This window comes from Pongo pygmaeus, chromosome 9, assembly GCF_028885625.2.
Source record: "Pongo pygmaeus isolate AG05252 chromosome 9, NHGRI_mPonPyg2-v2.0_pri, whole genome shotgun sequence".
Lineage (NCBI taxonomy): Eukaryota > Metazoa > Chordata > Mammalia > Primates > Hominidae > Pongo > Pongo pygmaeus.
The window spans coordinates 28,641,353-28,651,131 of record NC_072382.2 but is presented as its reverse complement, the minus strand read 5'-3'; the positions used below and the strand labels follow the sequence as shown (position 1 = coordinate 28,651,131).

The 9,779-nt window shown below is 34.6% G+C and overlaps 1 long non-coding RNA gene across 2 annotated transcripts in view; it reads right to left on the bottom strand.

Moving 5' to 3' along the window:
- Window positions 1-7,705: 7,705 nt before the first annotated feature.
- The window catches only part of LOC129009064 (uncharacterized), a 28,048-nt gene continuing 25,974 nt past the window's right edge, over window positions 7,706-9,779 (bottom strand). The window contains exons 4-5 of one of the 2 annotated variants that reach the window (XR_008492618.2): window positions 9,145-9,311; window positions 7,706-7,754 (exon numbers count right to left, since the gene is read on the bottom strand). This is a non-coding gene — a long non-coding RNA (uncharacterized LOC129009064). The other variant, XR_008492617.2, reaches the window with a different exon arrangement.

Sequence of the window (9,779 nt, the reverse complement as noted above, 5' to 3'; positions counted from 1 at the left end):
TCAAAGACTACTGGTCAGTTATTTTAAAGAATGTCCGTTTTTTGGATATATCAGATGTGTTTCCATGATTCAACTAAAGGTAAGAAGAATAGCACAGAGACAAAGAGTAGCTTTCACAGCATCATGTTGGAAGGGTACATATCAACATGATTTATAACTGGTAATGTTAAAGTTTATTATGTGGTTAAAGCCACAGAAGGGTTCTCCACATAAAAAGTACTATTATCCCTTTTTTATTTTAAGTCTTTGAACTGCAGAATCATTAGCAAAATAAATAATTAGTTCCTTTATGTCTGAGTTTTGAGATGCATATTTATACAACATTATTGTCACAAGGGATAATTTGTATAAAGACAAATCCTCTTCCTTTATGGCCATAGATTTTGCCCTTCTGGTTTCACATGAGTTCCTGGGGATTTCTTTTCTATAAGAGAATATTAGCTTAGGCATTGCTCCTACATATTTTACTTGGCTGCATCAAGCCAAACCCCTAAAGATTATTTTTTTGTATGACATCACTCTTCCATTAGCTATAGGCTTAATATTGTTGCTACTTTTCTATTTTTATTTTTTGAAAATTTTGAACTGTGGTTTTACCCTACCCTCTACCATGCTAAACAAGAAGTCCCATAATTATGTTTATAGTGATAGTATCTGTCTCTTCATACATGTAAAAAATCATAAAAATATTATGAAGCTTTCTCAGATTTTAAGCAAAATCTATTCAACAAATTGTATATTTTGCGCATTTTTTAAATCTGTAGTTTTTAAGACAAAGGTTCATATGCCAGGCATCTATCCTTCCAAAAATGATTTCGATGACAATAGATAAATTCATAGTATATTGGCCATTCTCTTAGCATATGTTTGTAGTTAAATCAAGTAAAATGTAAAAATATAGTTGATTTGCAAAACAGTTCACTACGTAATGTTTAACTAAATATAATTTTTCTTATAAGTTTTTTATCATAGTTTATTTTAGTAACTATTGTAAATGTTGGTTTAAAAATTCTTGCAGGATTCAGTCTCTCATTTTTCATGTCATGGTCAAACAACATTATTTAAAGCAGTCTTACAATGTTTCTTCTACTCCACCACATGCCTCCCACCTTTGAATCACTACCTGTGCAAACTCCAAACACAATACTCTGTCAAACAACATTTGGTTAACTAGAATGACCATCTATCATCAGTGCACCATGATTAAAATGTCTTCTGTTATCAGCACCATCATCCATTAGCTAAAGGCAGAATTCATAGCAGCAGTGAAAAAAAATAAGCAACCAAATGAGGTGCTACAAATTTGATTAATCAGCTTCTAATTACCTGACACTCATACAGCGTCTCACAAAGGCAAAAAAAAAAAAAAACATAGAAAAATATCTAAAGATGAACCAAAATATAATGGCTAACATTTGATGTTATTGAGTGTTCAGAGTGGCTCTTGTAGACTTCGTGAGATGTCAGCAAAGCCATGCAAACCTTTTCTTAGCATTCTGCATTTGACTTAAACCTGTTTCAATCAAGATAAAAAAAATCCCTTTTGCTTAGAGAAATAATGTTTAGGATAGCAAAAAAAAGATTAATATTAGAATGAAATCTTATAAACCTTCTAGAGTTTGATATCACATGATTACACACTTCTGAAAAGTTCTGAGATGTGGAAAAACAGGTATATTATTATATGCTGAAGAGGGATTCATGAACTGAAGAAGAGGTTTTGTTATGTTTTCATTATTCCTCACCCTGTTTCTTCCCCTACCATAAGAACAAAGAGAGTAACAGTGTATATTTAGTATAAATATAAATTGATTTCTTATGAAGATTAACTTAAGTTAAATTTTAAAAACAATAATGAAAAGACCTAATTATACATTTTTAAATTTCTTGGAAATTAATGTCAACTACCAAATTTATGCACGTTAGGCATTTAGATTCACAAATATATAAATTCTAAGGCTATGTGTTCCTAATGAAAAGCTGTAAATATGTTGTCTGCAGAATATAATCCAACTCTTCTCTCATAGTATGACCTGCAAATAACTTACATTCACAGTACTTACTCCATGCTGCCATACGTTGAATAATAAGTCACCATTCGAGACTCATTATTTACCAAATGTAGTTGGCAGTTTTCAAACGCAATGCTTTGTTCATCATGTTTTTTCTTGCCTGGAGCTCTTTCTTTTGTATATGCTGTGTTCCACAGAACAACCTATTTTTAATACTTCAATACCATTTCTTCCAGGCAGCCTTTCCAAATCCACTTGAAATCACACTATCAGTCACTTCATTTTGTACCTCAACTAAGCTTCTGATTTGCCACTTTCTTTCTCTGCTGTGCTTTGTCAGCATCTGTGATAAAACCTATGTTTGTCAAGAAGCTCTCTTAAATGTTTGAACAAGGCAGCTAGCATCTTTTCTTTTTGCTAAAAGCTCACACACACAAACACCCACACAAAAGCTCTCATTGTTTAAAACTAGTGAATAAACTTTATTTTTCTAAAATTCTAGCAATTTTCTCTAACTGGGATAGAAAACAAAATAGCTAAAATGTAAGTTTCATGATAATTATTGAGTGCATGAAGATATGCTACCAGGCTGGAGATGGTTTTTGACCTGGAGCTATTGGTTAAGAGGTTGCCTGTGAAAATTTACACAATAGTAGGCTCCAAGAAAAGTATTTAACTTGTTTCTAAAAATTTGGGGCTGAAATGCACAGGATCAGATATTACTCAGTGACTTTCTTATCAGAATAGTTTCTCTGGTGTTTTAATAAAAGTCAACATTTGATTCACTGAGACATGTATTTTCTTTTACTTTTGTACAATGGCAATAGTAGTATTGGTGGATTGCTGAAATGGCAATGAGAAGCCTGAAAATTCCCAACCCTCAAGAAAAACTGTTCTAGAGCATAAGGAAGACAGTTTATACCATATTAGGACACTTTTTTACCATTTAACTTAAATTATAAATAGCTATGTCAAAGTTATCTTACTGAATAAACATTAAGCAACTTAAATGAACATATCATATGGTCTTTTATGTAGATAAACACATGATATAATATTTTACATATGCCAGGTGCTTAAGTGTTTGAGTTGCATGTCTTCCTAGGATTATTGTGTAGCCATGAATTGATTAATTAGCTCACCAGATCAAATATTCGTATACTTATGGGATTTATTTTGGCTGTGGGTTTGTAGGCCATGTACTTTGTTTTTTCAATGGTTGTTATCAAATAGGCTGAGTATGGGCATAGTATTGTACAAATGTGGCCAAAGGATAAAGAAAGTTGAATTAAGTACCATGAGTTTGCAAATGTTAGGAATACAACACAATGGAGATGAACTAGTTCCTCTCTCTCAAAACACAATTTTCTTTAACCTTAGCACATGTGACTGAATCCTTTACCTAAACATGATGTTACCATGATTATGTTGACTTTTTCAAACCCAATTGGATACCATAACTCATTTTTTTTTGTATACACCACAGCAGCAGTTAGGGACTTCTCTTCAGTAAGTATTTAATAGTACATTGATAGTCAGCTTTATGGTGATGAACAAAAGCAAAACAAATAAGCAAAAATCTTACAATATTCCTACCTCCCTATTCTTGGTTTTTGGTTTAATGGAAGATCACAAAGGCAAAGATGCATAAAATGTGGTGAACACTAATGTGCTAAACAGGATACACAAAGGGGAAGCCCCCCAAAAGTAAAATTATAACCCTGTAAGAAATAGGAGTTCAAGAATCTTGCACTGGTAATGTATTATACAAAATTTCTCCTAGTCTGAGGAAAGGTGAATTTTTCTTGAGGAAGTAAGATATAAAAAAGTGATATGATGTTAATTAACTGAGAAAACATGAAATAAATGAGTAATATGGTTAGAAAGATAGCTAAATTTCCATGTGCACAAGAAGATGGCAAACCAAAAACCTAAATGGTTCTGTGTATGTCTGAAAACATAGAGACAGGGGAATATCACATGAGTTGTAGCTGGTGAAGTAGGAAAATGCCAAACCTATGATAAAGCAAACATTGCAGTAAAGTGAGTAAAAAAAAATTTGGGGTTCCCCAGCAAAGTGAGTAACATAAATCTGTGGGTTCCCCAGTGTATATAAAAGTTATGGTCACACTATACTGTAGTTTAGTGTGTGCAATATCATTATATCTAAAAAAAAGTATGCACTTTTATTAAAAATACTTTATTACTAAAAATTGTGAATGATTATCTCAGCCTTCAGCAAGTTACAATCTTTTTGCTGGAGAAAGGTCTTGACTTGTTGTTGATGTCCAGTGACTGATCAGGGTGATGATTGTTGAAGGTTAAAGTGGCTGTAGCAATTCCTTAAAATAAAACAATGATAAAGTTTATCACATCAATTGACTTACTTTCAAGGAAGGTTTCTCTGTAGCATGCACTGATGTTTGATAGTTTTTTATCCACAGTAGAACTTCTTTCAAAATTGGAATAAATCCTCTCTAACCTTGCCTCCGCTTTATCAACTAAGTTTAGGTAATACTCTAAATTCTTTGTTGTTATTTCAACAGTGTTCACAGCATCCTCACCAGGAGTAGATTCCATCTCAAAAAACCACTTCCTTTCCTCATCCATGAGAAGCAATTTCTCCTCTGTTTAAGTTTGATCATAGGATTGCAGCAATTCAGTCACATCTTCAGAATCCACTTCTAATTCTAATTTCCTTGCTATTTCCACCACATCTACAGATATTTTCTCCACCATCATGGAAAACCCCTCAAAGTCATTCATGAGGGTAGAAATGGACTTCTTCAAAACTCCTCTTCATGTTATTTTGACTTCTTCCCATGAACTACAAATGTTTTTAATGACATCTAGAAAAGGGAATTATTTCCAGAAAGTTTTCAATTTCCTTTGCTCAGATCCATAAGCAGAATCCCCATCTATGGCAGCTATAGCCTTATGGAATGCATTTCTTAAATAATAAGACTTGACATTTGAAACTACTTCTTAATCCAAGGGCTGCGGTTTGAATATTGTATTAGCAGGCATGAAACCAACATTAATCTCCTTGTACATCTTTACCAGGACTCTTGGGTCACTAGGAGCATTGTCAATGAGAGGTAACATTTTGAAACAAATCATTTTTTTCTGAACAGTAGGTCTCAATAATGAGCTTAAAATATTCAGTAAACTCCACTGTAAAGAGATATCCTATCATTCAGCCTTTATTGTTCCTCTTATAGAGCACAGGCAGAATAAATTTCGCATAATTTATTAGGACTATAGGATTTTCAGAATGGCAAATAAGCATTGGCTTCAACTGAAAGTCACCAGCTGCATTAGTCCCTGACAAGACAGTCAGCCTGTCCTTTGAAGCTAGGCTTGACTTCTCTTCCCTAGCTATAAAAGTCCTATATGGGATCTTCTTCCAATAAAAGGCTATTTCATCTACATTGAAAATCTTTTGTTTAATGTAGCCACCTCCATCAATGATCTTAGCTAGGTCTTCTGGATAACTTGCTGCAGCTTCTTCATCAGCACTTTCTGCTTCACCTTGTATTTTTATGTCATGGAGATGGCTTCTTTCCTTAAACCTCATGAACAAAACTGCTAGCTTCAGACTTTTCTTCTGCAGCTTCTTTGTCTTTCTCAGCCATCACACAATTGAATGGAGTTAGGGCCTTGCTCTGGGTTAGGCTTTAGCTTAAAATAATACTGTGGCTGGTTTGATCTTCTATCCAGATCTTCAGGACTTTCTCCATATCAGCAAGAGGGCTGTTTCACTTTCATTTTTCTTTTTTTTTGGAGGGGTGGGGGAGTGGGGGAGGGGAAGGAGTCTTGCTTTGTCACCTGGGCTGGAATGCAGTGGTGCAATATTGGATCACTGCAACCTCTGCCTCTCAGGTTCAAGTGATTCTCCTGCCTCAGCCTCCCAGGTAGCTGGGATTACAGGTGCCTGCCACCATGCCCAGCTAATTTTTTTTTTTTTTTTTGTATTTTTAGTAGAGACAGGGTTTCACCATGTTGGCCAGGCTAGTCTTGAACTCCTGACCTCGTGATCCGCCCGCATCGGCCTCTCAAAGCCCTGGGATTACAAGCATGAGGCACCGCACCCGGTCAGCTGTTTCACTTTCTTACCATCTGTGTGTTCACTGAAGTGGCACTTTTAATTTCCTTCAATAACTTTTCCTTTGCACTCACAACTTGGGTAAGTAACTGTTTGGCACAGAGGCCTAGCTTTCTGCTTGTCTTTGCTTTTGACATGCCATCTCACTAAGTTTAATCATTTCTAGCTGTTGATTTAAAGTAAGAGAATTGTGACTCTTCCTTTTTACTTGAACACATAGAGGACATTCTAGAGTTTTTAATTGGCCTGATTTCAATACTTTTTTGTCTCAGGGAATAAGGAGGCCTTAGGATAGGGAGAGACAGGACAGAGTCTGGTTGGTGGAACAGTCAGAACATACACAACATGTGTCGATTAAGTTTGTCATTATATATACACACAGTTCCCGGTGCCCCCAAACAATTACAGTGTTAACATCAAAGATCACTGATCACAGATAACCATAATAAATTTAATAATAATGATAAAGTTTAAAATATTGTAAGAATTACCAAAATGTGACACAAAGACGTGAAGTGAGCATATGTTGTTGGAAAAATGGCACTGATAGATTTATTCAATGCAGGATTTCCAAAAACTTTCAATTTGCAAAAAAAAAAAATACATCTGTAAAGTGCAATAAAGTGAGGCCCCAAAATTGAGGTATGCGTGTATATTTTCAGTTGGCATATGGCACAATGTATTTTGTGTTTTAAAAAGTTTACTTTAACTGCAGTGCAAGTAAATGACTTCAGGCAAATAAAGACACCTGCAATTGGAAATATTTGGGCTAAGGTGGTATCAGTAACATCCATAAATTAGTAGATTTGAAACATCTGAGTCTGGGAATGATGGCTCAACTCCTGTTATCCCAGCATTTTAGGAGGTTGAGGCAGGAAGATTGTTTGAAGTCAGGAGTTCCAGACCAGCCTGGGCAACATATTAAGACTCCATCTCTAAAAAAAAAAAAAAAAAAAAAAAAATTAGCCAGGATGTTAGCATGTGCCTGCAGTCCTAACTACTCTGGAGGCTGAAGTGGGAGGATAGTTTGCGCCCAGGATTTTGAAGCTGCAGTGAATGATGATCGCACAACTGCACTCCAGTCTGAGCATCAGAATGAGACCCTGTCTCTAGAAAAATAAAAAGAGAAATAAAATAAAAGTAAACATAATTGAAGAGGCAAAAAATACAGGGATAAGCAATAAAGTGAATATGAAATAGTAAAGGGGAGGGAGCTTTCAAGAATGACTCTTAGATTATTAGCTTGCCAAACTATTTTCACAAAAAGTATAGAAAAATATAAGCATATGCAGTATGGAAGTGAGGTTTCAAGATGGCTCCAATAATCTTCACTACTTTTGTGCCGTGACTTCTTGTGCCCTGCCAATTATCCTCACATTCTTGAGACCTGCCTTCTCCTTCTGAATCATGACTGACCTGGGTAACCAATAGAATTCTGTGTAGATAATTTTGCAGCATCCAGCTTTGTCTCTTGGATTTCTCACTCTGGAAGAAGTCATTCGTTGTTATGAGGATACTTAACCCTCAAGAAACATACTTGTGAAGAGTATCTGAGGACTTCTGATAACTGCCAGCACCGATTAGTCCGTCATGTAATTAAGGCACTTTGGAAGAGTATTCTCTGTCTGCAGTAAAGGCTTCAAATGGTTGCAGTAATGAACAAAATCTGAGTGAATCTCCTGAGAGTCCTCAAGCCAAAATAATCTAGTCAGGCCATTTTCAAATTTCTTAACTAGAGAAACTGTGAGAGAAAATAAATACATAAAGATTTTTACTAATCCACCCAGTTTGGTGGTAATTTGCTGCATAGCGATAGATAACTAACACATGAATAAAGTCTTAAACCTTGGCTTCTGGCATATTAAGTTTCAGCTGCTGTCAGGCATCTAAGAGGAAATTGTAAATTGGTAGTTGGATAAATTGAGAGAAGTCTATATTTGTTATGCAAAATAAGGAGTAGTCATCTGCTTATAATTGGTAGTTGAGATCGTCTACAGGGAAAATACAGAATAAGAAATTAGACCTATGAGAGAACTTTGAGGACGCCAACATTTCATGACTGGGAAGAAGAGGATGGGAACAAATAGGAATATAGGCAAGAAATGATGGAGAGAGTAGGAAGAACACAAGCTAAGATATTCAGAGGTAAGGGTGATTTAAGGAGGGAAAGGCCAATATTATCAGTTGTTGATAGATTATGTGATAAGGAATTTAAAAAGTATTTTGCATTTAGAAACAGATTTGTGATCTTACTGAAAATTGCTTAACTGTAATATCATGGAAGGAAGACACAGAAAAATGAAGATAGTGGAGAGAGTGAGTGAAAAACAACTTATCTGTTTTATTCAGAAGCTTCAACTCTAATGATTCAAAATGTTTTCTAATCTGGCCATCTGCAAATCATGCTGGATCATTTTCATGGTTCATTTGTAGAATCAAGTAGAGATCAAGTCACATTTATTACTCTTGAATCATGATTTAAAATGATGATGACTTAATATTAAAGCCATCAAAATAAGTAACCCTAACATAAATAGGCAGAGTTGATATTTTGTATTCTTCAGTGTGATCGTATAGAAAAAAATATATGCCCAACAGATCCAAAAAGCCTCATAATACTGGGAGAAAAAAATGTAAAAAAAAACAGTAAAAGAATGAGATAGGAAAATCAAGGAATTATTATTTTCCACAAATTTGGGAGACAGACACATTTGACTGAAATGAGTGGCAGAATAATCACAAGAGAGAGACAAAAATACACGGGAAATGCAATGTGAATATTCATGAATAGCCATGAATAAGCAAAATGAAGATGTGCCATGATTCAAAGTTAATTTAAAAGATAGATGCTTAGGAAGAGTACAATAATATAGCCAAAATGCCACAATGGCATTTTTGGTCAATGACAGGCCACAATGATGGTGGTTCCATAAAATTATAATGGAGCTAAAAGATTCCTATCACCTAATGACATTGTAGCTGTAGAAAAGAAAGGAGCAGGAGGGCACCGCACAATGAGTTACTCACACCTAGAAATTCCACATGTTGATTCCAAATATAAGAGTAATAATGCCATATAAAAATTGAGTGACTTCATTTCCTTCCTTCTTCATCTGCTACTCTTATCACAGCACACTGCTGCTTCATAAAAATCTATACTGCCACCTGCCACAGTGCACCTGGGATCAGCCTCCCTTAAAAATAGAGATGAATATTTTTTATTTCTTTTAATCACTTTTGCAATAAAATGATCTTTATTTTTATTTATTTCCTTATAAAGAGGAAATTTCTTAAATACTTAAGTACTTATTAAGAGAAATCTTAGCATGAGGCAACCGTAGATCAAAAGTACCATTCTTTTTCTCATATCTAAGTGCAAATAAATTAAATACTTAATTAATAATATAATGGTAATTTAAAGAAAATATAAACTCAGAATTTATATTTAGCCACATGTTGCATTTCATCATATATTGATAAGCCTGACTACATAAGTCAAATATATTTTTTGAAATACTCTGTCTCTCAGTTTAATACTTAATATGCAAAATAAAGATATATGTGTAGTCATGTGTTACTTAATGCCAAGGATACAGTCTAAAAAACGTACCATAAGGTGATTTTGTCTTAGTGTAAACATTACAGAGTGTACTTACACGAAC